Raw genomic sequence first — 27,150 nt, forward strand, 5'->3', positions numbered from 1 at the left:
ACTGATGCCATCACCTGAGCAAACGGAAGACCATAATAATTGTAGCTAAGATTTTTATTTTAGTATTTCTTAACATCCAGCAGGGAAATAGCAAGGAGCATTTGCTATTGATTAACCTAAAAGTGCATTAAATACAGTAGGTATTAATATAAGGTAATACTTTAATAACTAGCTAATAATATTCTATTTTTTCACCTGTTACATAGGATAGCTTTTCCCAGTTCTGCATCTGTACTCCACACACACACACACACACACACACACACACACGACATATAAACATGCATAGAGCATAATTTTACCTTGTTTGTGAGACATGAAAATGAAGACAAAATAATTGTTATTCCCAGACCTTAACAAATCACGTTGAGGAAGTTAAGAAAAGGGAATGAATCAGAGTTAACATACATAAGTACATGTACTAAATAAAGTATGTTACAGATCACAGGAGCCTACCTAATTCCTTTTCATGCATCATTTATAGTGCCCTTTAAAAGAAGTAAAAGTTTCATCTTAAGCTTTAATAAGCATTTATGAAAGTGATTTGTGCAAAAAAAAAAAAAAAGAATGAAAAGAGAAAATGAGCCTTCCTTTGCTGCAGCTTCGGTGCTCAGATAGCATGTAATTTTAGAGGATACTGGAAAGGCAATAATTAAAGAGCACTATCAAAATTTCAATTTCAGCTTCTCCGTTTCTATTCTGACCATGATTTCCCTCACTTTCACAGACAGACATGACAGCTGATTCTGAAGCCATCACTATTCAGATGTGCCTTGCATAGTCTCCTTCCAACTTCTTCAGGGGCAGGGCACCACCACAGACCAACATAAACAGAGACCAGCTGGGTTATTAGGCTCACATTCCATAGGCTCTATAGCAACATTCCTGGGTAAGCAAAATTTTAAAAAATATATATATATGTATGCTAGCGCTAAGGCTTAGGGAACATCCGCTACAACTTTCCCATTGGCACCAGATCCTGTGAAACCAATCCCAGAGGAAGATTTCCCCAAATATATCATCTACATATTTTTTGACTCAGAACTGCATCAGCAGCCCCGCTGTACAATATTAATGTCACTACATAGCAAAGTGGCATTTACTGAAGCCTTACCTGGCGGACTTGCCCTAACTGGTGCAAAGGAACTTAATGTACGAGAAGCGGAGGGGACTTTCCCAGGGCTCGGGCTCAGCAGCGCGGCAGCTCCGTCCTCCGAGAGCCCCCCGGACTGGGCTCCCCGCTCCTGCGAGCCGCTCGCGGCTCCGGCTCCTGCAGCTCCGAGCGCTCCTCTGATTGGCTGGCGCAGCCTGTCCGCCTGATCCTCTCCTCTCAGTCTCTCCTCCTTCCTCTCCTCCCTTCTCTCAGGTCCTGTCGTTCCCACTGCCTCTTTTTTTTTTCCTTCTCCCCGACATCGTACATATTTGAGGGCTGCACAAAATCTATAGTATGCAGATCGGACACCCTTTAGCCCCTTGAGCAAGGTCATGGGGAAAGCAATGCCATCAATAAAAATAACAAAAATAAAATAAAATAAAAACCCTGGACCCACGGCATCCTCTTTAGTACCAAGGCTCTTGAAATATGACGACCAGGACTCCGTGACAGTTTTCTGTCAGTTTCCTGCGGGGGAGGGAAGGGGAACTGGGGAGCCAGAAAGGGTTTGACTGTCAGAGGGAGTGGGAATAGACATGGGGGGTTGGGGGGGGGGGCGGAGTAAAAGCAGGCAGGGCAGGCAAGGATGTGGCAGGCTGGTAATACATTTTTCTATTTCCCTGCGAAGTCGTCACAGCCTGCTAAACATTTAACTGCCGGCTCATTCCTCAGTGATCCACAGTCCCGGGGTAGCCGTGAGATTGAACTTGAGGGATGCCCTTTCATGCCTCACCCCAAAGTACTCAAGGCATGGAGGGTTTCTGTGAGATAGAGCTTCGCCTTGCAGGTCAGCATTGTATTTGTGAAGATGAATAGGAACTGCAGTGCCTCTCCTACCCATCTTGGCTTGTGCCAGGAAAATTGTAACATGGACACGTCTCTCCCTCTTATCACTCCAGAATAAATTAAAACAATCCGTACTGTACATAGCTTTGGATAACAGGGATTCCGGGACTGAGTGGCTGTATTCAAAATTGATGTGAACAGTTGAAATAACTTCAGCACTTTCTCCCCACACAAAGTCCCCCCTCATTCACTCATTAACTGCATCGTGGCGCAGCCCCGTTTAAAGCAGTGTAGTAAACATGTGTAGGAGTTAATGCCAATGGGATGGCTATTGCAAGGATCGCTGGCAGATATATTTAGAATTATGTAGGACCCTAAGTCATTGCAACCAGTGAGAGAGCAGCATTACGTGCTCTGGTGAGTTGGTACTAAAAATGCTCATGTCCAGAGGTTCAAAGGAGAAGATTGACGCTTAACAGGTCTGGTGCTATGCTATGCGAGAGGGGACAAGTTCTCTTAGGCCAGGAGACACGGATGCGAATCCTGGCTGGGACTTCCCTTTCTCTGAACCCATGTAAGCTGTGTCACTTCTCTGAGCCTCAGGAGGCTTCTCTTTAAAATCAAGGAGGTAATCCTCTCTTAGGAAGGTTTCTGTGAATGATAACAAAAATCGGTGCAACTGTAGCAAACTTTTAATAAACGTTAGTTTATTTCTAATCATCCTTCCCTCTTCTCTTCTCCTGCCTCAAGAAAGGTCAAAGAGATAGAGAGGACAGGACCCTCAGCAACTTAGTCAAAAGGTATGTCTATTTAAAAAAAACTTAAAGGGCCTAGGAGGGAATGTTTTGAATACAATGGGGCTATATTTGACTACCTTTATTTAGCTTGAGTGATGCAAAATGTGGAGGGATTTAATTGGTTTGGGGTTTTGGTATGATTAAACAAACCAACAGAAACAATGAAAGAAGCACTTTACTGGATTGCTTTTAGGTTGTTTTTTTTAAGTGTGAAGGAATTGCGCAGTTAAATGCATAGTTACTCCTAAACAAGTTGTTAGAAGTCAATTAGAATTTGGAAGTCTCCAAAAATCTAAAGTCTCAATGAAAAGCAGAGCAGAAACAATAGCATCAGAATAATGAGCCAATGTTGTATTATATTTTTTATATTCTCCCTCATGACCTTCTGATTTAAATGAGATTTTCCTTGCATAGTATCCAGGAATAAGTTCTTATTCATTTTTGGTGATTGAAAAGAAATAATTTTGAATCTGTCTGGGTGATGAAACCCTGGGAATTCAAAGGAAGGATAAGTTATGAGGGGGAAAAAGGATACAAAGAAGAACTTTTGATCTATAAGTGGTCATGTAATTTAATTTTAAAACTTCACATTATGGCATTTTCTAGAGAAGACTGTTTATGTGGCTTCCTCTAGTTGAATGAAATGAAATAAAATAAACCTGAAGCTTTTGCTGAGACACCAGCAATGAGCATCCTAGGGACAAACTTAAAAGCAAAATGTGTTTCTGCTGGCCTTCTTGGGGACTGTCCCTGGATAAGAGCATAGTAAGCACGTCCAGTGGACAGTCACAATGGACCTCAACAGGCAACATGCTCCTTACTTGGATGACACGCAGAGGGATTTGTCAGCATCGCCAAGCAATATAATCCATTTCTAGAAAAAGAATCCATTCACCAAAGGGGATTTTGTGTCTATGAGACTGTACTGAGATTAAGGGGCTCTAGATTCTCCACAAAACCAATGATGCAATGTACCCTGGTTTTAAACGGCTTCTGAAGTTTGCTATTCTGAAACCACGCCAACTTCCTCTAGCCACACAAAGGTGAAGCTGTCATCCACTTAATGTGTCTCTTGTGTTTGCAGGTTCAAAAGAAGAAGGTAAGTGAGCCAACGCGGAACATGCTGCTTGGGGAAAGCCAGGCAGTAGGCAGGTGGTTTTTGGTTTTGTTTTGTGCTTTTCTCTTTATGTCAAAGATGACTTCAGAAAACTGAACAATGTATCAGTCAGCAGAATTTATTACAGAGGTAATCTCTGAAACTGAAAGCTTGGACACTTCTGATCCTGATTCCCCTCTTATGTTCCCCTGGAAGAGTTATAAGGATCATTTTCACTGGTGACAGAGAAGCATCCAACATACGATTGATGCTGGTCAGGCTATAGAAACCAGGAAGATAAAAATGTAATGCTAGACTCTGATAGTTTCCTGAGAGACAGACTCAGCAAATTCCCTCTGCAGATGACATCTCATGCTGAATTTGACCCTGGAAATTCAGGAGGCTATGCAATGTTTTCAAATCTAAATAAAGAAAAAAATGTATAACATATATGCAATATATTTTATGTAATCTTTCTCCCCGCACTACACATTAATGATGTCTGTAAGATTTTGATATAAATAATGCTTGTATGAACATCTGTTTATATCTTTTCCTGAATCACTGACTATTGCATTTGGATAGACTGTTGGAAGCGGAACTACTAAGCAAAATATATGAACATTTTTCAAAACACATGATAACCCTATTGCTCCTCAATGCCATTAGAGAACAGATGAATTGACCCCTCACTACTCCTGAGCAAGAGGATTTTTTTCAATTTGCTTATTCAATAGCTGAAAATTAATATCTCACTTTAATTTCTATTCATGTGATTACTGAAATATTTATTGACTGTGCCCTTGTTTTTCTCTCTTAATTTTCTGTCCATATTCATTTCCCTAACATGTTATTGCTAATTGAGAAATATAACAGACTTAAATTGTTTTAATGTTCAATGGAAGACATTTAGAAAATTAAGTTCAACAAAAGTTTCTACACTTTTTTTCATATTTAGCAAAAAATATTATGTATATATATATATATATGCTTTAATTTTATACATTTTTACAACTTTATATATGTTTATATGTATATGTAATGTTTTAGTATGCATGTGTGCATGAATAGATGTATTCAGAAAATACATAGCACCATATTGAAAACACTGATAAAGTTTCCATTGAGGAATAAAAAGAAAAGTAAGGCAGATTCTCTAGCTTTAAGATATGAATAAATAAATAAAATACTAAAATGCAATGCAACACTATAAATTCTATCTATAATAATAATAGCGTAATATGCTAATTAGACCAGACGTCCTTCCAGGTGTCCTTCCGGATGACCTTCTGGACAAAGCTGGGCTGCGAAGGAAGCCCAAGTCCCTGGTGCCTGCCAGCAGCCAGAAGGAAGTCCTGGTCCCAGTGCAAGAGGGAAGCCGGTGCCGGCAACCGGGGAAAAGAAGGCCTACTCTTACATGAATTTCATGCATTGGGCCTCTAGTATCTTTATAGAGACAATGTTTTTCACCTATTAAGAAGTTACTTTTAATAACACCTTGTTTGAGATGAGGCGGGAGAATAGAGTTGATTAAGCATACACACACACACACACACACACACACACACACACACACACACACACAATGGTCTACACAAAATCCTGGCATTAGCCTTGATACTTTTCTTGCCATTGATACCAGGACCAGTTATACAATTGGATCAAGAGTGAAAAATGAAACATGGGGACTCTTGTACAAATATTATCATTGGTTTTAAGATGGCCACAGCAAGCATTAAACAAAGCATGGGACCTTCCTGAATGTGAGGCCTTGTGAGACTATGCATGTTGCATACTCATGAACCAGCTCTACTCTCCACTACATTAATTCCAATAAACCTGATACAACTCACCTTTCTTTATTGATAATCCTGAAATCAATCACTGAGTCCTATTTCAATTTTCCTATCTTCATACAGTCTACCACATTCCAACATTAGTACTTAGCTAAATATTTGTTAATTAGTCAGGTAGGATGACTGTCAATTAACATGAGTGCTTAACTTCATGCTATTGTGATGCTACCAAACCACGTAGTGAGGGATAAAAGGTACGAGGAAAACATTTTTAGTGGTTTTTGAACTTTAGATAAAAGAGTGGAAAAATCAGAACAAGAGCCCAGTGTGATAAAGTGTGAGAACACTGTCCACGCTTTCTAAGACTTAATAGATAACCAAAATACATTGATTGAATACATGATAGTTGATTATCACTTTGCATGCTGAACTATGGGATGAAAAAGCTGCGGCAAATTTATAGTTAAACTCTGGAAAGATCTAATGAATGCCTTTAACTTAGCACAAAAACAGAAAGAAAGGAAAGGTACATTTACCATAGTTATTTAAAGAAATAATAAACCATACCATAATGGAACTAAGAATAAGTCAGAGTTTTTAAGTATGGTCCAGGAAAAAGATGATACTGTCACTAGTAGAAAGAGGGAAGGAAATAGTAATATCTGGTTAGGCAATATAATAGATTCAGATTGGAATATGTTGATGTTGAGGTTTTAGGTAGACATTACCAGGTATTACACGAGAGTCACCTGACAATATGAGACTGCAGCTTGGGAAATAGTTTTGAGTGGGAGACATACTTGTATGAGTCATCCACAAATAATAATACTAATGACAAAATATGTTATAGCCTCTAAAGGACAGAATAAAATTTTCGATTGGATGAATGATAAAGACATGCAAGATGACAAAAGAGAGAAGGAAAAAGAGAAGAGATATGGAATGAAAGGAGAGAGATTGTAATTAAAAGTCAGAATATATCCTGACCAGTTTGGCTCAGTGGATAGAGCGTCGGCCTGCGGACTGAAGGGTCCCGGGTTCGATTTCGGTCAAGGGCATGTACCTTGGTTGCGGGCTCATCCCCAGTGGGGGATGTGCAGGAGGCAGCTGATCGATGTTTCTCTCTCATCGATGTTTCTATGAGAAATGGGAGATACCTTAGGAAGCTGTTGCTGGAGTTCTGGAGAGACAGGATAGTGGCTTGGGCCAGGGAAGATAGTGGGAAGCAGTCCGGCCAAATTCAGAACACGTTGAGGACTTCTGGTGGATTAGAAGATTAAAAGTGAGATATCTAGAACAATAACTAGCACATTGGATCAAGAGCAAAAGTTAAGCAGTTGGTGAAGGAATATAGGAATGCAAATTTATCCTTCAAAGGAGATTAAGGGGCTTCCGCAGGCCGATGCTCTATTCACTGAGCCAAACCGGCCAGGGCAATAAATATATTTTAAAAAAATAAAAGTCAGAAGATATGAACAGAAAATGCTAGAAAAATCTTGTTGATATGATTTTAAAAAGTCATTTTAGTAATATGAACTTGATATTACTGATTAGCAAACAGAACTTTTCTCATATCTGCAAAAGTTGGCAACATAAAAATGTGGCAACTCAATAAAAAGTTCTATCACTATGGAAAATAATGTCTAACTAAAAATAGATCAAATTAAGTCTTACTATGGAAAAAATTTGCATCTATAGCTTACAAAATTGACAAATGAAATCTATACTTTCTTTTTATGTTAATGCATGAAAAGCTTGATCTTTAAGAAGGTGTTGTTAGCTATGCTTGACAATTTCCTAGCTTATTCAGAGTTGCTTAATAAAATGATTTCCCAGTTACAAGGATATATAATTACTCATAAAATAAATGAAAGGTTGTATTTAAAGCAATAAATTGAAATGTGAACACAATCCCTTTCTATTATCATGAAAGTATAGAAGTATATGTGTTTGAATGCACAATAGTAAGCACAGCTCTTCTATATAAAAGGTTATTTATGTTGATACATTAAAAGAAAACTTGGATTATCACATAAAGCCTGGTTACATTTAACTGAGAGAAAATTTTATAGAAGCCATCCACCCCTTAAAGAACACAAAAAGCTAAAAAGAGAACAGTGTCTCAAGTATTGTCTAGAAAGTGCGTTCAAACTAAATTTCATATTGCCAATGGTAATTCGGGAGTCTGGAATGATTGGTTAAATCTAAAGTTATTTTAATTAACTATATCTCTGGATGCCTTAGGTTATTATTCTTTTCCTTTTTTGCTGCACGTCAAGTGCATGTGTTGTGCTAAAATAATTTCTCTGTTGGGCTCGTATGGTGTGTAAGCCCATCTTTTGGTCAATATAAGCTGGAAGAATTTCATAATGGACTCAGGAGACCAGTAAAAATTCAGACTGTTCATTCATTGCCCTGCTCAATATTTGGCACTGAGAGTTGCAACATAGACTGTAGGTAGGATTAGGTTATTCCCAGAACATTGCAATCCTACTGAAACACGTATGTAGTACTGAAATCATTGCAAGAAAAGAGCTGTCATTGCCCTTCTATGCTGATTTAAAGATTCCTCAAGCTTCTAGTATTCATATATCACAGTTTAACACATATTGTCAGTAACCATATGTTCTGCCCATCATTACTAACTACTCATTACTGGCATTGATGATTTTCTCATTACATTCTCCAAGCCAGAATCTTTTCTTTCTAAAGTTCCATAAATCTTTCTAGTACATTTCTACTGTTTTGAATTTTACTTCTTACATATCAAGAATCCAATAGTATGACTTTCATATTCAAAGTGTTGAGCCCATTTAGTTACTGATTTCCGAATTTTCATTAGAAATTTACTGAATATATTGTATAATGCAGGTCTGTAAAACCGTTATGTCATTCCCCCCCCCGCCCCAACCCACCCCTCCGGAAATTGAAAACAAATGTTTAGACTTTGGCTAGAGACCACTTTGGGTCTAATACTGGCATTGCCACTTATTTGGTGTGTTGATATTGATGAGCATTGGCTCTCAGCTTGCTCATCTTTGGTAGTATAATTGTACATTTCTGGAGGAGAGGTTGTGGTGATTGCATATAATGAAGGAGATAATTTATATAATTCACTCTCACAGTATCTGGTTCACAATATACACTCAGTAAACAGCAGTGATAAAAATAGTCATGACCTCTCAAGTTACAATTATGATTTTATGAAAATATATTCACATAAATGGCCTCTTCCTAGATGTTACTAAGTTAAAAGTGAGTGCACAAAAGAAGAGAACACATTACAGGAGAAAAGCGGGTTATGATTTGGGGCGATAGCGATATGGTTCATTTGTTGACACTTGTGCTATTGTGATTACCAACTTGTCTGAAAAGTGAAAGGCAGAACTTAAGAAGGGATCTGCTGCCATGCACACTCTGTCCAGGGAAGATACAGGTTTCCTCTCTTTCAGAGTTCCAGAGGACAAACATCAGAGCTCAGAGATAAAGAGGATTGGTTTGCCAATCACAGAACCTACAGAGCACAACAGTGAGTAAGTGAAACGGAGAAAAAATCAGAAAAGGAACCTGAGCAAAAAGAAACTACTCACCTATTGGATGTATTTCCTGCAAAGTTGTTGCTATTTACATTTAAATTCATTACCATAAACTTAATTATTTTAAGACATTATCATTGTTGCTTCTACCAAATTTTGTCTGATTTTACATCAAATCAGAAAACTATGCATTAGGATGTGGAAAGAAAGACAATTGTGCTTTAACACCATTTTAAAGAAGTCAAACAAGCAATGTTTCTCCATTTTTAGAAAGTTGAAAACGTGCTGAAAAGACCACAAAAGTCATGTAAACTTTTCAGAAAATGACAACACATAAATATCTGTGTATGTATGTGTATGTGTGTGTGTCTATGTGTGTGTGAGAGAGAGGGAAGGGGTATGAGATTTGTAGATGGAAGATAAAAATAAATACTTCTATTAAAGATTTAAGTTGCTAGAGAAATATCACAATACTCTATAAGTTATTGTCTTTAAATTTAAAACACAGAATGCAAATGATGAACTTTTCCTAGTAATGTACTGTAGGGTGAGCCAAAGTAGGTTTCCAGGTGTTCGGATGGAAAATAATGCAATAATAAATAAATAGTAAAATTTATTACAAGAATAAACTCTGTATTTCATGTACTCACAACTAGAAACCTACTTTTGCCCCACCCTGTGTATTTCCCAACTAAATTTCCCAACTAAATTTTCCAGAATGACCACTTCTCAACTTCTTGTCTCTATTCTATCCTACAATTTTATTTCTCTTCGCACTGTCAGTGAGTGACCTTATATCAATTCCATTGACAAAATAGAAATGACTACAAAATAACTACGGCCTGGCCCATGGACTCAGTGATTGATCATCTGCCCATGAAACAGGAGGTCAGGGTTCAATTACCAGTCAGGGCACATACCCGGGATTGTGGGCTCAATCCCCAGTAGGGGGCATGCAGGAGGCAGCCAATCAATGATTCTCTGTCATCATTGATGTTTCTATCTCTCTTTTCCTCTTTCTTCATCTCTGAAATTATGAATAAATAAATAAATAAATAAATAAATATTTCCTTCTTGTCAGAAAATCTAGAAAACTATTTGCATCTAATATATTATACTCATATTCTTAATCTTGTCATTTTACAATCATAGGTCTACTTTAGCTTACCTCAACTGCTTAACTTTTGCTCTTGATCCAATGTGCTAGCCATTGTTCTAGATATCTCACTTTTAATCTTCTAATCCACCAGAAGTCCTCAACGTGTTCTGAATTTGGCCGGACTGCTTCCCACTATCTTCCCTGGCCCAAGCCACTATCCTGTCTCTCCAGAACTCCAGCATCAGCTTCCTAAGGTATCTCCCATTTCTCATGCAGAAAGAAGAGTGGCAATTACATCAGAATACAATTCTGTATTGTGGCAACTGAGCATGTTCCTGACCTTGTTTTCTGTACATGAAATGTAAAGGGAGATCTAAATACCTATCTTCTTTAAATTATATAATTACTGAGAGCAGCCCTATCTTTGAAGTGAGAGGTAGATTGGAGAGAATGCTTTGCCTAATTGTATGGCAACCTAATGTTTTCTACATTCATTAACCAACTTTATTTTCCATAAATATGAACCGAGGATCAGGGAGCATTTGAGGAAAACTAAAAACAGAAATGAGAAATCCAAGATGTGAAAGAGTAGTAACCTTAGAAATAAATAGATATCACTCTGGAATAGAAAGCACTTATAAATTTTTAAAAATTCAATACATGGGCTAGGAAATAGAGTGGCCATACAAAGCAACACATTGTTCATCCAGAAGAAAAAAATGAGAAATTTATTACATGTAAGAATGTAATATGAAGAGACAAACCATATGAGTAAGAGAATAAACAGGTAGTATATTAAATTCAGCTATCTAACTAAAAATTTTTAAAATACAGGAAATTAAAAATAAATTTGAAGGATAAATAAAATACAAATTCCCTAGATAATATAAATCTTTAAGTTGAAGTAGAACATGAAATTGTAAATGAAAATAATGAAAAAATATACACATGGTAGCTGCACCAATTTGCATTCTTATCAATAGTGCACAATGGTTCCCTTTTCTCCAAATCTTCACCAACACTTGTAGATTTATTGAGGATAGCCACTCTTATAGGTGTGAAGAGATAACTCATTATGACTCAGCAAATCTACCTCTGGGTATTTATTGAAGAAATCCAAAACACGAATTCAAAATAGTATATGCACTCTTATGTTCATTGCATTGTTATTTACAATAGCCAAGACAGGGAAGCAACCCAAGCGTCCATCATAGATGAGTAGATAAGAAAACTTTGGTACATACATTCTATAGAATATTACTCGACTATTTGCAACAGCATGGATGCATCTTGAGGGTATGATGCAAACTGAAATAAGTCAGTCAGAGGAAGACAAATAATATATGATTTCACTTATATGTGAAATCTACAGAACAAAATAAATGAACAAACAGAATTGTAACAGACCCATAGACAGAGAATGGACTCGTGATTGCCAAAATGGAGTGAGGATGGAGGACTGGATGAAAGTGGTAAAGGGATTGAGAGGTACAGATGGGGATATAAAGTACAGCATAGGGAACATAGTCAATAACATTGTGATAACTGTGTATGGTGCCAGGTGGGTATTAGAAATGTTGGGAGGAACACTTTGTAGAGTATATGGTTTCCTAGTGCCTATGCTGCACACCTGAGACCATTGCAAAATAATATTGAAAGTAAACTGTAATTTGGAAAAAAAAGAAAAATGAAAAAAAAAATTCTGGTGAAATTTTAAAATATCAGAACTATATAGAAAAATCTATATTCAGATAGAACAAAATAAAATAGATGGTCTACTAGGAAATAAAAGAAAACTGACTGACATTAGAGTTTATAACTTTAAAAAAAGTGTTTTTTTATAAGAAAACAATATTTTTGGAAAACTTGAAAGAAAAATATGTTTTCTTTCTTTTGTTGAAAAATTAAGTATGTCAATTTTCAGGTAAATATTTTAAGAGCTTTATACAAGCAACATATGAATGAAATGTTATTTTACTTGAAAGATGATATCAATTTTATTTCAAGATTAATTCACTGGAGGTACCAAGACAATTTTGAAAAGGGAAGTCATATTGAATTGACCGATAAACTTCAAATATACTTTGAAATTCTTAAATATAGGTTATACATAAGTAAAGAAATGATTCAATGCAATCAAAATCAATTCAGAAATAGATACCAGATGATAGCAAAATGCCAAATAAAATTAGAAAACTGAAGGACAGATTATTCAATTAACTATAGAGGGTCAACTGAATAACCATTTGGAACAAAAAACAAATCCCAGTTCTGATCTGACACATATGACAACACATTCCAGGAACAAATACTTAAAAATGAGAGTGTTAATTTAGATACACTTCCATAAAAACAAAGTATTGAGCTGACTTATGCATGACTAATTTGTTGAATAATGAATGACTTCATGAAAAAATTAACACATAAAAATGCTGAGAAAAAGTTTGTTAAATGTCTATAAAATAGGTGAATGTGGAAGGAATTTTTAAGCGTGACTGCAAATATAGAAACAACAGAGTAAGTGTTCCTGTAATCAGAAAACACACACACACACACACACACACACACACACACACACACACACCAAAGTAAACTAGAACAAATAGAATGAGCAAAGCAGAGAATAGCAGGAACTGAAATCATAGATGTTTATTTAATAGCCTGAAGTAGAAATAGTGGTATTTTTGTGTGTGGGTGCAAGGGCCTTGGCCTGCAAGAGGATAATGGTGATTATAGACCATACATATGCAAAGACTTATGAGAATATTAGGTCTGCCACCTGTTTTTGTACGTAATGTAAGCTAAGAATGAGTTTTTACATTTTTTAAATGGTTAAAAATAAAAGTAATAAGACTAACTAAATGAGATTATATGAAATTTAAATTTCAGTGTCCATAAATAAAGACTGATTGGAACACAGTCATGCCCATGTGATTATAGTTTGTGGCTGCTTTCATGTTACAATAACAGAATAAAGTAGTTTTGACAGAGACCATATGGCCCACAAAGCTGAAAACATTTACTAGCTGGCCCTTTACAAAATAACAAAATAAAAAATGGGCTAAAATCTAGTGTAGACATATCTTTTGTGGGTTTCTCAATCCATACAACATCCTGTCAACTTGATAAGCAAAATGTGATAAATATTCATATGTAAATATTACTCTAAACTTTATATGACTTCTGGAAGTACAACTTTTTTTGTGACAACATTGCACAGTTATTTGGGGGATCATGCAATATATAAGTAATTATATTTGAGTATTAGAAAAATATATGTGTGTAAAAAAATCAGTGTACATGCTATTGAGATACATAATCACTCACATTTGCTATACTTTGGGCTCTACTGAATTTCTGAGAAACACGGCTTTATTTTCCATTTTAATTAAACTGCACATTTAATTACATTTCCAGTATTCTGTCAGCAGAAACAAATCTATAAATGTGGAGTGAAAAATTATGAGAGCTGGTCTTTAATATCTCATCACAAACAGAGCATGTTATGGGCAATCTGTTCTTTGAGGGTACATAACCACCATCCCTCACAAGAATGTTAATTCCGCTAAAGCATTCAACTTTTTCATGTTTAATTATTATCTATCAGTTAAAGCCCAAGATCTCAAAAACATATCATATTCACAATAATACCCTGCTCTCAGGGTTTTAATTTCCAGTTCAAGAGCATTCAATAAGTAAATTAATAATATGTATCAAATACAGAGTTTGTGACCAAGAAAATAATAAGCTTCCCTATGCTCAAGTCATAACGATAAAATTATACAAACACTTAAAATTTCTATGTTATTTTCAGTAGTCAATATGTATAGAGCAATTTGCTAGGTGCTATGGAAAAATGAATGGTATCTGCCCACAAAGTACTTGTAACAATACATGAGATACAGACTTGTAAACATAAAAATGGAAATAGGAAAATTTTGTATCTGATGACAGATATAAAGCAGAATATGCATAAAATAGTTTTCTACCATGAGTTCACCTGGAGGCCTAAACCGTGGTATATTAACCAGATTTTAGTATCCATCCTTAGGACTGTATACTCAGAAATCTGATTGGGCTAAGACTAAGTTCACTGCTCAAGAACAAACTGCTATTAACCAAGCTCAGAAGACTGATACATAAAATCAAAATGGTGAGGGGTTAATCTATGTAGATACCTATAGCAGCTAAAGAAACCAAAATAGCAAGTTCTTATATTAGTACTAGAGACCTGGTGCACGAAATTTGTGCACAGGTAGGGTCCCTAGGCCTGGTCGGCAATCAGAGCGAATCCAGGCATTCCAGCTTCCAGCTGGGGCCTTCTTTGTTCCATGCTGCCCCCTGGTGGTCAGTGCACATCATAGCGAGTGATAGAACTCCCGGTTGAACTCCTATGGGGACACTTTGTATATTAGCTATATATATATATATATATATATATATATATATATATATATATATATTCTCTGTTGAAAAATAAAGAAGTCAATGTTATGTAAAGATAATTTTGTGATAACAGAAGGAAAGAATGGAAATTAATAATACCATTCAAATGTTCAATGGTATCAAACTAAGACAACCTAATTTATGTTTCTCCAAAAGATAAGTAAATTAATAATATGTATCAAATACAGTGTTTGTGACTAAGCAAATAATGTCTTCCTGGCCATGGTGAGCCTTCCATTGGTGGATAATGTTAATATTTGGTTCTTATTCTCTGTTTCTGTGGTTGGTAAATGCCCCTTTTTAAAGATACAAATACAACCTTTAATTTTAAAATGTAACTAATTTAATATGGTTGCATTTATATTTCATTGGACTGAGTGTTATTCTATCCTCTTCTTGGAAGATATGTCAATAAAACCTCCATGTGTTTACATAAATAAACTAGAGGCCCGGTGCATGAAATACATGCACTTCTGGAGGTGGTCCCTCAGTCCGGCCTGCACCCTCTCGCAGTCCTGGAGCCCTCGGGGGATGTCCGACTGATGGCTTAGGCCCGTTCCCCCAAGGGGAGCAGGCCTAAGCCATCAGTTGGATATCCTTAGTGCTGCCACTGAGGGGGGAGAGACTTCTGCCACCACCACTGCACTCGCCAGCCGTGAGCCCGGCTTCTGGCTGAGCAGCCCTCACCCTGTGGGATCGGGCTGAAACCAGCTCTTCAACATCCCCAAAGGGGTCCCGGATTGCAAGAGGGTGCAGGCCAGGCCTGGGGACCCTACCAGTGCACAATCAGGGCCTGGGAGAGAAACAGGAGGTTGGCCAGTCGGGGAGGGACCATGGGAGGGCTCCAGGGCATGTACAGCCCCTCTTGCTCAGTCCCAATTGGCTGGACCCCAGCAGCAAGCTAACCTACTGGTTTGAGTGTCTTCCCCCTAGTGGTCATTCCATGTCATAGCGATCAGTTGAGCAGCCTTAGCATATCATTAGCATATTACGCTTTGATTGGTTGAACGGCCAACCAGTGGACCAAACACCTAGCATATTAGGCTTTTATTATATAGGACTAGAGGCCCGGTGCACAAATTCGTGCACCAGTAGGGGGGGTCCCTTGGCCTGGCCTGCAGGATCAGGCTGAAACCGGCTCTCCGACATCCCCTAAGGGGTCCCAGATTGTGAGAGGGTGCAAGCCAGCCCAAAGGACTCCACCAGTGTATCAGTTGGGGCCGGGGAGGGATGCAGGAGGTTAGCCAGCCAAAGAGGGACCACAGGAGGGCTCCAGGGCATGTCAAACCCATCTTGCTCAGTCCCGATTGGCCGGACCCTAGCAGCAAGCTAACCTACTGGTGGGAGCATCTGCCCCCTGGTGGTCAGTGCATATCATAGCAAGCAGTTGAGTGGCCTTAGCATATCATTAGCATATTACACTTTGGTTGAACGGCCAACTGGACACTTAGCATATTAGGCTTTTGTTAAATAGGATAATGGATCTTTTAACCACACATTCTGGAAAGTAGTGGTACTTTTTTAAAACTTCCTTTTTTTTAGGTTATTCTCATTTCATTTTTGCTACCCTTCTTTCACTCAATGAATTTCTTACAAAGATTTACATACCATTCATTACAATGGACATATTTAGTCTCTTTCTTACTTGAATTTGCAGTAACACTGACCATACCAAAAAAGAAAAAAAAAAAACACAAAACTTTTATTTCACAAAAAAGCTCTTTTTTTCTTGTTTTGAAGCAAAGTACATTTATTTCAATTTCTACTCCCATCTCTCTAGTTGCATCTTCCCAAACTTCTTTGCAGACCCACTTTTCTCTATGTTTAAATGTTGGAATTCTTCATGTCTCCCTGTTTCTTACTCAGTACTCAAATCTAGGCAATCTTGTTGAGACAGGTATTGACTCAATTTCTTTGCCAATAATTCTCACATGTGTAACGCTAGCCAGTGCCTTTGCTCAGACTTGTATATCCAACAGCTTATTTGAATTTCTCCTTGGATATCTCTAAGGCACCAAAAAACTAGCATTTTAGGACTAAAATAATGATCTCCTTAATCCCTAACACTGGCCTTCCCCCTGTAATTTCCTATTTTAATGAATGGCATAATTGTTGATCTAGTCACACATTTTAAGAACCTAGGAATCAACTTTTACTTCTTGCTTGGTGCACTCCCCTCAAACATCTAATGTATCATCATACACAATCATTTTAGCCCCTAAAGCAGTGGTTCTCAACCTTGGCTGCACATTAGAATTACCTGGGAATCTTGTTAAAATCCTGATTTCTGGGCCTCATCCTCCGGAAATTCTGTTTCATTGTTACTAATGAGGCCCAGAAATCAGGATTTTAACAAGATTCCCAGGTGATTTTAATGTGCAGCCAAGGTTGAAAACCACTGCCCTAAAGTAACATTTCAATTCCATTCACTGCCTTCCATTTCAATAGACATCTTTCTGTTTATCACCAGCTTTCCTCTAAATTACAGAAATAGTTTCCTAACTAGTTTGCATAGGAAGGATGAGATATTTGTTATGACAAGAACTTGGATAGGACATTTTAGTCCAAGGAGGAACATGAACAAAGGTAGTTAGCATTGAAAAATATCCATCTCCATTGGGATACGTTGTTGGGCATGACACCAGAAGAGTCACATTTGTAGGGTTCTCTTTTTTTTAAAATATATTTTATTGATATTTTACAGAGAGGAAAGGAGAGAGATAGAGAGTTAGAAACATCAATGAGAGAGAAACATCGATCAGCTGCCTCCTGCACATCTTCTACTGGGGATGTGCCTGCAACCCAGGTACATGCCGTTGACCGGAATCGAACCTAGGACCTTTCAGTCCACAGGCCGACGCTTTATCCACTGAGCCAAACCGGTTTCGGCATTTGTAGGGTTCTTATCTAAATGTTTTCATGCTTGTCACCAAAGCACTCTCCCTGAAGTAAGTTCTTTTTGCTGCTTTGTAAAGATATAACAAAACTCCTCTACTGAGATCCCAGAAAAAATGGGCAAAAAACCAAAACAACAACAATAAAAACAGTACTTCATTTTCTTATTTAGAGGAAAAATCAAGAAGATTCCCAAGAAGAGTCAAATCAATTTCTAATTTTCAATTTGTTTACTCTCATGTAAGAATATTTAAAATAACTCTTACGGCCCTGACTAGTTTTGCTCTGTGGGTAGAGCGTTGGCCTGCAGACTGAAGGGTCCCAGGTTCTATTCTGGTCAAGGGCACATGCCTGATTGCGGACTCAATCCCAAGTAGGGGGCGTGCAGGAGGCAGCCAATCAATGATTTTCTCTCATTATTGATGTTTCTCTCTCTCTCTCCCTCTCCCTTCCTATCTGAAATCAACAAAAATATAATAAAAAATAAAATAAATCTTATGTAATATTACAGTAGATAAAAATACTTGAGTAAATACTAAGACAATGTCAAAATCACTACTAAGTATTTGTGGTAGTTGTAACACATATCCTACAATCAAGAAATATATTTGTGCTACCTTAAGTACGCTCTACATTCTTGCCAATATCAGTGAAGGAATAACTCAAGAAAAAATAATTGTGATTCCTATGAAATCTGAACATGTGTGTAAGACACATTGAAATTTCAATGTTTAAGGCACCATCCATATGTGAAGAAAAAAATGATTTGAAAGAGATTTTTAGTTTTTTCAGATTCTGCTTTTTTATTTTTAGAAGTTAAGGCTTGACTTCCCTAAATAGATACAATGAATATTGGAACTCATTCTGAGTTTCTTAAAAGTCTGGAGATGATGAAAAGTTAAAATAAAGTCACTGTAACTACTGTTATTTAAAAATTCTAACCCATGAGCACCTTTGACAAAGATACACTATGAGTTGTACGTTTTCCAATGTGTCTGTGTATTTTTTGTTTTGTTTTTTGTAAGTTTTTTATAAGAAGTTGAGATGTATTATCTGGGGGCAATAAACATTACTGAAGAATCACCTAGATCACCCCTATTATTGCAAACAATTTCTATATGAGTTTAGTTATTTTGTTTTTAATTGACAATGTCATTGATATTTTTCCCATAAAGATTTTTTATGAACTGAATGTTTTTCATAACTAACAAATGATAATCATCTGGAACTACTTCCATAGTATTCAGAGCTTTTTTACATTTTTTTTATCTGAATAATGAGATTACAGATGCAAATAGGCTTTTGAAAAAGAAGTTTGATGATCACAATAATCTGGAATGATGCTAGAATATTAATGCTTTCAAGTAATAAGAAATCATAGTTTTAATAAATGCATCTAAAAATAGAAAACTTTAATAATTTGTCAACTTTCACTTGTTGGATTCTTCCCTATAAGCATTTATATTGTACATACATGGATGTGTCTTTTGTAAAATATAACAGTGTTGCTATTGTAAAAACAATCAACATGGAGGGGTATTTGCAGTTCAAATGCAGAAGAATAACGTCAAGAGGATCCCTGTTTCAATATGGGGAATGCCATCACTGGGCCCACATCTCATTGGGTTCCTCTCTCCTTGGGTCCCTTTTTTACTGGGCCCTCCCTCTCTACAGTTCCAAGGACAGTCTGTATTAATGGGCAGACCATTACGACCCTGGTTGGCCACCTTTTGCCTCTGCATTGCAGCTCAAAAATATGTTAATTTATTAGATTGGAGACAAATTAATTTAGAATGCCTTCGAACCATTTTTGTCTCGGACATTAGGGAAAGGAAAGATAATTTTCAATGCCTCTTAGTATCTGACTCTATTTATATATTTAGATTGATTGGCTAATATCTTGTTGAATTTTATTTTTAGTTACCAATAGTTAAGGATTCTATCATTTCCTCTATTTACACTTACACATTTTAACATAGATGTTACAAACAAGCTTCAGGGTACAACAGGGATACTTAAATTCACAACTATTGAGTTATTTTTACATACTAAACCTTAAGGGAACCAAAAATTCTTTTGTAGATACATGATTATAACTGTATTTTGAGACCTAAAATTAGACTGTCACTTTGTTTTATTCAGCCAAGTGTATTTCTGATGTGCTTTCCCCAAATGCTATCAACAGTAAGGAAAGTTGTTTATGGTGAGGTCTAGAATATTTTTAGGTTACTTATTTAAGTCAATAGATACCCTGCTGCTTAATGTGCCATTTTAGAGAACGTACAAGACTGCAGTGGTACAGAAATGCCAATGGCAGAGTATTCACAATATTGTTCTAATACTTAGAGAGGATAAGGATAGAGGTTCTCCAAATATGCCGGAGAGAGGCAGAGAGCTACCACATTTCATTTCAAATGTTTACAAGGAAAGGCTCTGTGCGAAGTCCTGCCTCTAATTTTAGGATACAAGAAAGAAAAACCCAGTTTCTGCTTGCAAGCCACCTACAGTGCATTGAACAGAGAGAAACCGAAACATATGCTGGCCCATTTGATAAGTATTACTAAGAAGGGATAATATTAGGATGAAAACGCTTCCCCAAAAGGCATTTAATCCAGTCTGAGAGGAATGGAAACATCTTCCCAGAGAAGATGTATTATGCTGATACCGGAAGTGCATACAAGAGATAATCACGTAATAAGGGCATGAGACAGCCAGGACCTTCCAAGACAAGCAGCTTCCTCTAAGGTTTCAGCTGTGTAAATAAGAAAGCAAAAGATACAAATTCTAGTGTATGTAGTTTAAAAGCCAAAGGCTAAACAAAAGAAAGATTCAGTCATCTTTTTACAGTTATTTTTTCTCTAACAGCAGACAAGAGTAAAAATGTTATAGATGGGGAAGTGAAGTGGAAGCAGGAGTGTGAATCCAGGAAGTTGGAGCCTCATCCCAGGAAGCACCATTAAGAAATAGTGCCACTGAGTTAGAGGCAGGCATGTGTGTAAGCATAACAATGTCTGTTTTCTTGCCAACTGGACAAGTATTTGATGGTAGTGAACTGTTCAACTGTTGATCATTTGGACTGGAGAAAAATTTTGTCTGATCTCGGATGTCACCTTTCATATAGAGATTATCCCTCAACAACCCAGGGCACATACACTGAGTGGCCAGATTATTATGACCACCCCATCAGTACTTCATTGGGCCACCTTTTGCCTTCAATACTGTGCCGATTCTTCTTGGCATTGACTCCACAAGATGTTGAAAGGTGATGCGAGGAGTCTGACACCATGCCTGATGAATAGCACTGTCCAGTTCTGTGAGATTTGATGGTTGTGGAACCAGCTGCCTGATGGCTTTTAACTTTGTCCCACAAATGCTCAATTGGATTGAGATCTGGTGATTGTGGGCGCCACCTAAGCAAGGTAAAGTCTCCCTCATGTTCTTGAAACCACTCCTGCACACTACGAGCACCGTGGCATGGCTCATTGTCTTGTTGGAAGAAGCCATCTCCATTGGGATACGCCATCAACATGATAGGATGAACTTGATCAGCAATGATACTTAGGTATGTTGTGCTATTCAGACGTTGTTCCACACGAATTAAAGGGCCCAAAACATGCCAGGAAAACATGCCCCAAACCATAACACTGCCCCCACCAGCTTGAAGGGTTGTACTCATTCATGCATGTGGGGTACATGCTTTCATGCTGTTTCCACCAAATTCTCACTCTGCCATCTGCATGATGCAACTGGAAATGTGATTCATCAGACCACATGACTTTTTTCCAATGCTTGACTGTCCAATCCTTGTGTTCCTGTGCGAAATGGAGACATTTTATCTTGGTAACTGCAGACAGCAAAGATGTTCAAACAGGCCTTCGGCTTCCATATCCCATATGATGCAGTGTAGGGCTAATTTGCCTACAAACGTCAGGTGGTCATAATGATCTGGCCACTGAGATTATTACTCTAAAGTGGCGAGAGGACCTCTGGAGTTCTCTAGAGTTGGAGGTAAGATGAAGAGAAAGAATACATATATCCTGGATCAAAAAAGTCTATATCAATAAGGACAGAATCTTGCAGAGTGGGGATAATAGAATTAACCAGTTTTTGATGGAATTTCCAGGGATTTTCATGAATAGTAGAAGTGCACCTCATGTTGATTATACACTCTGGCTCAGAAATGGAGATGGTGCATATTAAACCATAAGACAATGGACTGCCTTCCTTGGGTCAAGTTTCCCAGAGTTTCCAAATTGATAAAAAGGGTTGTTGGACCTAGACAAATAAGAGAGAAACAGAGCTTGACATGTCTCCCGGAAGGCAAAATTGATGAGCATAGACCGCCAGCTGAAGGATGCGTTACAAACAGCATATATGAAGGATCAAGAGCGTAGAACACCTACATCTCATAGAAGTAGTCATATATGAGAGCCAAAGCAGAACCTGATCAACTATAAGGGTGCTTGATCTATGACAATATGGGATGATTAATACCATGTTTACACATGTGGCATATAATGTAAATTTAGAGTGAAATTAATGTGAACATTTACTATTTTATGCTTACTGAATTGTATTTGATAAATTTATATGTCAGTTACCACTCTGTTATAGCAAACATAATAGAGAGCTGAATGGATAATGAAACAACTAAATAGAATAATTATGAAAGGTTTCCAGAGATTATTGAGTGTGCCCAGTCTCAACTGGAAAGAATAAGTTTGTATTTCATCAGCAGAATGGTAAAGAGTTTGGGTAATCAAGGTGTTGTCCATTTGGTGTGGTAAAAGACAAGAGAGCAAAGAATTTTGCTTTGGTAAGATGTAATGGGATTATAGATGAATGAGGTTTTCACTCTGTTGGGAGGGAATGATTTAAGAGGGGAAACAATTAAATCAAGGGATTGAAGGTTTGGGGATGAAGGAAAATGTGTAGGAGCAACCAGTGTAGAAGTAAAACAAGAAGATACTGCCCTGGCTGGTTTGGCTCAGTTGATTGGGTGTTGACCCATGCATCTGAAGGGTTGATGGTTTGATTCCCGGTGGGGGCCTGGCTTCCCAGCACAATTCCTGATGGGGAACATGCAGGAGGCAGCCCAGTGATGTTTCCCTCTCACATCAATGTTTCTCGCTCTCTCTCCCTCTTCCTCCTCTCTCTCTAAAAAGCAATAAAAATATATATATTTTTAGAAAAGATACTGAATGCTACCTTTTCAGGTGTGATTTTTCAAAAAATGGACATTCTTTACATCAACAGAAACTCAATGCTTACAGTGGCAGTCAGAGTGCTGGTTGTGAAAGAGGCATGAAAAGAGAGAGGCAGATTTTATTTTCCAACTTTAAGAATACAGTATAGTATTTAGCCTTTGTTCCAGAAGGAATATATAAAAACATTTTTATCTTTCACTTTTTATAAATCTCTAGGCAGGGATTGCAGGCTTCTCCTTTAATTCATAAACTCTGCTGGTGCATAAACGCAGGTCTGCCCCTCTAGACCACAGCCCTGGGGCCAGTTGTTTGTAGTTTCCAAGTTATATTACAATTGCCTACTGGTAAGGAGAAAACAACAATTAATAATTTATGTGTATTATAAATGTACATTTTTAATACTAATGCCTTTCATTTGGTTACATCATGCCTCCTTGTCCTTTCTTTTTTTAAAGTAAATGGCATTATCAATAGAAGACTGTCTACATTGTAAAAATATCCTTAAATGCAAAATTCCTCAAGGAAAGAGATTGAAGATTTTTAAAAATAAAGTTCTGCCTTAAAATAACAAATCATTTTCAACAAGTATGTTCAGTATATTTACTTTTAAGGGAAATATATAGGTACTGGAAAACCCTTAAATACTTAAGAAAGTCTTTTTCTTAGAAAATTGGCTTTGACTAATTGAGAGGCATCTTCTTTTTCTGAAATTCATGTCTTTATATGCCAGTCTGGGAGGAAAATAAAAGTCCTCTCCAAATTCTTTTTATAAGAACATTTTCAAATCCAGAAAAAAGAAAAAGTCAAATTTGCCGTTTTTTTTAGATATCCTGTCTCCCTTCCTTTTGTCCTTTGAGGAAAGAAATGTTACTTTTCATATATTACATTAATCTGCTGTCTTAGCAAACAACATACAAAATCATTAAAAGCTGAACATTTCATGGTTGAAAGAAAAAAAAATGTTGCAAAAAAACTAACATTGGCAAAACACTAAAATGTCCTTTGAAATTAAAAAAAAAAAATCACTAAACTTCCCATATCACATACATTTTTGAGTGGCTTAATTTTTTAAAATTCATCTGACAACTGTAGAGAGAACTCTGTTGTCAAACCAGTTGCCAACAATTGGTACAGCATATGGAAAAACTAGTTCTTTTTCTAGAAAACATTGGTGAAGATACCATACTTAAGAAATATAGTTTGGAGAAAGTGGATAAGCAAAAACAAAACAAACAAACAAACAAAAAACAAGGTATAAGATTCTTGAGTCTTGAGGAAAGAAGTGGGCATCTCTCAGTAGCCTTATAATGTAAACAAGAAAAAAAATATATAGCAGAATAGGATACCTAGTGGATTGAAACTTTTTCTTAGCCACACAATAACCACTTCCCACAGTGAATCCAAACTGGGTTCCATGCCTTATGCTTTAAGATTAGTTGTATAATAGTATATATATTAAATGAGTGTATAGGTTTCTATATACTGTATGAGTTCTACATTCTCAATGATATTTTTAAAAATATATTTTTATTGATTTCTGAAAGGATGGGAGAAGGTGAGAGAGGTAGAAACATCAATGTTGAGAGAGTCATTGATTGGCCACCAACTGCATGCCCCACACTGGGGATGGAGCTCGCAACCGGGGCATGTTCCCTGACCAGGGATCAAACTGTGACTTCCTAGTTCGTAGATCAACACTCAACCACTGAGCCACTCCAGCCGGGCTCAATGAGATTTTGACACAAGGATTCATTCTAAGGCAGGAGAGAAGGAGAAAAATTTGGGACATTGGGAGTAATAAAGAAAGAATAGGTAATAGACATGTGTGTGTGTGTGTGTGTGTGTGTGTGTGTGTATTCAATCTATGTCAGAATATACCTAAACACTTTAGAGTATTTATCATTTGATTTTAATAACATTGATAGGAAAATTACTATTATTCTCTATTTCATGGCTGTAACTGAGGCGCTAAGAGGTTAAATAACTTGCCCATGCCATATAGAGGTGGACCCAGGAGGCCAATTCAGGCATCCTAGATCCAGAGTCTAGTTACATAAACACTCTCCTATTTGGCCCATATTAAAATGAAACAGGTAGAGATCATTTTAGGTATGTCTGGAGCTACCAGGATCCAAGGCATGATTTTTTGAAACAAGATTCTGCTGTCCAGAATAAAATACACATACAAAGCATTATCATTTGGATAATTTTTCAATATTGAGCTTTGCTTATGAGTAAGTATAATATAGAGTTTATGTACATAAAGTAAACCATTTTCATCAAAAAGGTTATTTACTATTTGGGTGCAAGGAATTTTAAGAAAATAAAAGAGAGAGGAGATATTTATGGTATATTATGTTTTTCTATAGGTTTCCTAAAGCTATATTATAAGGTAACAGCTACAATTAATAAAACAATGAAAGTGAGGAGATCCAAGAGTTTTCTCCAATGGAATGAAAATGACTAACTAGAACATCCATATGGGGCAAAAGCAAAGTTTGGCATGTTAGATGTAAGACCATTAACGGAGTCATCTCAGAATAGGCACTGTTAATGAACTTGAGGAGGTGAGCAATGCCTTGTTATTTTCATGGTATTAAGCACCAAGAAAATATCACTAAACAAGGAGTGATTATTGTATTGTTTATATCTAGACAATAAAATGAGAATGATTATGCCATTTGAAGCGGAAAATAGAGTAGCTAAAGTTAAGAAATGTTGGCTTAAAAGTGACATACTACTAACTAAACAAGTTTACATACTTTTTTACCAATGATATGTAGTAATATAGTCATTATAAAATGGCACATGATCACTATAAAATTTTATTTGATATTTTCCCATAAGCATTTTAATTAAATGAGAAGAGTAGAGAATAGCATACTATTACTCACAGACACTTGGGACCACTTTTTTTTTTTTCTTCTCTCAACAAGCAGAAGCCATAAACGCAGCAGTTGATAAATACTTACTTAATAAAAATAGTGTGGTTAAGGGGATTTTCTCCCCAGAAAACAACCATTTTAAGGATATCACAAAGCAACTGACTTTTCAACAGATCACATAGAGATTCTGTTTTATATAGATTCTTTTTTCTCATTTTTATTATTTATATCCTCCTCTACTCTGGGCCAGTAGTCTGTATTTCACTAAAAACCCATTTTTTATAACTTAACCACAAAACACCCTGGATATTGACAATCCCATTGATTTTTTTTTTATTTAGTAAGGACCTCTTGTTTCATTGTTGCTATTTGCTTTTCTTGAGCTGGTTTTAGTGAAATGATTTAATGAAAATAATAATAAGGAAGTAGTTAGTAAGAATTGGGAGATGATTTGCCAGTATAGGGGTTATACAATGCATTGATTCTATAAAATCTAATAAAATTGATTCTGCTTCTACTCTAAAATTTAGATGAATAATACCACTATCTGTTCTTGAGGGGACCCTAGGAATAATATCTTTAAAAAGCATTTAATCAAGGCCATAAGTAAATAAAAAAATTTAGCAGTGAACATGGGGCAGATACAAAAAGACATTTTTTGCTACATATTTTAAACAGATCCACACCTTTAATATAAAGGGTCAATTAGCTAGCTGACCCCCTCTAAATATATTCCTTAATTGCTCATTTTGAAAATATTTTAACAATTTAAGCAACCCCCACCCCCCCCCAAAGAAAATAGGTTGAGATATGAAAATTAGAATAAAAATCAAAGGACTCCAAAGTTTTTTTTTGTTTTTTTTTCAGACTTGACTTTTTTTAAAAATTTATTTCAGAGAGAGGAAAAGAGAGGAACAGAGAGTTAGAAACATCAATGGTGAGAGAGAATCAAGGATCAACTGTCTCCTACACGCCCCCTACAGGAGATGGAGCCTGCAACCTGGCATGTGCCCTGACTGAGAATCAAATCATGACCTGGGTCATGGGTTGATGCTCAACCACTACTCAACAGTGGCTCCGCAGGACTCCAAAGTTTATACCAGAGTTAACTTATGTTTCATATAATTTTATGTAGTTTACTAATCTAATGGAACTCAATCCAAGGGGATTTTGAAATTAGAAAGGGAAAAAAATACCATGCGTATATAATTGACTTGATTTTCCACTGGTCTATATTTCTACCAAGGTCTATAAACTGCTACATTTTAGCATCTTTTATAGAACTTTCAATGTAGTAATATTTGTAGTTTACAAGTTTATATCAGATAGGTGAAGGATCAGTTTCAAGGTCTGTAAAAATATTCATATTTTCTTCCACAGAATCTATCTTTAATATCTGCTACTCATTTCTTTTTTTTAAATATATTTTTTATTGATTTTTTACAGAGAGGAAG

At 36.6% G+C, this 27,150-nt stretch overlaps 1 protein-coding gene across 6 annotated transcripts in view; it reads right to left on the reverse strand.

Annotated features, from left to right (window-relative positions):
• The window catches only part of CDH18 (cadherin 18), a 687,616-nt gene that overhangs the window by 343,186 nt on the left and 317,280 nt on the right, over positions 1 to 27,150 (reverse strand). For 3 of the 6 annotated variants that reach the window (XM_070411926.1, XM_070411932.1, XM_070411931.1), the window contains exon 3: positions 6,786 to 6,888. The exons of 2 other annotated variants lie outside the window; for them this stretch is intronic. The gene's annotated coding sequence lies outside the window, so the exon portion shown is untranslated. Of the gene's footprint in view, positions 1 to 1,114; positions 1,231 to 6,785; positions 6,889 to 27,150 lie in introns of those variants that run through there. One more of the 6 variants, XM_070411929.1, reaches the window with a different exon arrangement.

Source organism: Myotis yumanensis, unplaced genomic scaffold (assembly GCF_028538775.1).
Source record: "Myotis yumanensis isolate MYYU_CA2020_CCGP unplaced genomic scaffold, mMyoYum1.0.hap1 SCAF_4, whole genome shotgun sequence".
Taxonomy (NCBI): Eukaryota; Metazoa; Chordata; class Mammalia; order Chiroptera; family Vespertilionidae; genus Myotis; species Myotis yumanensis.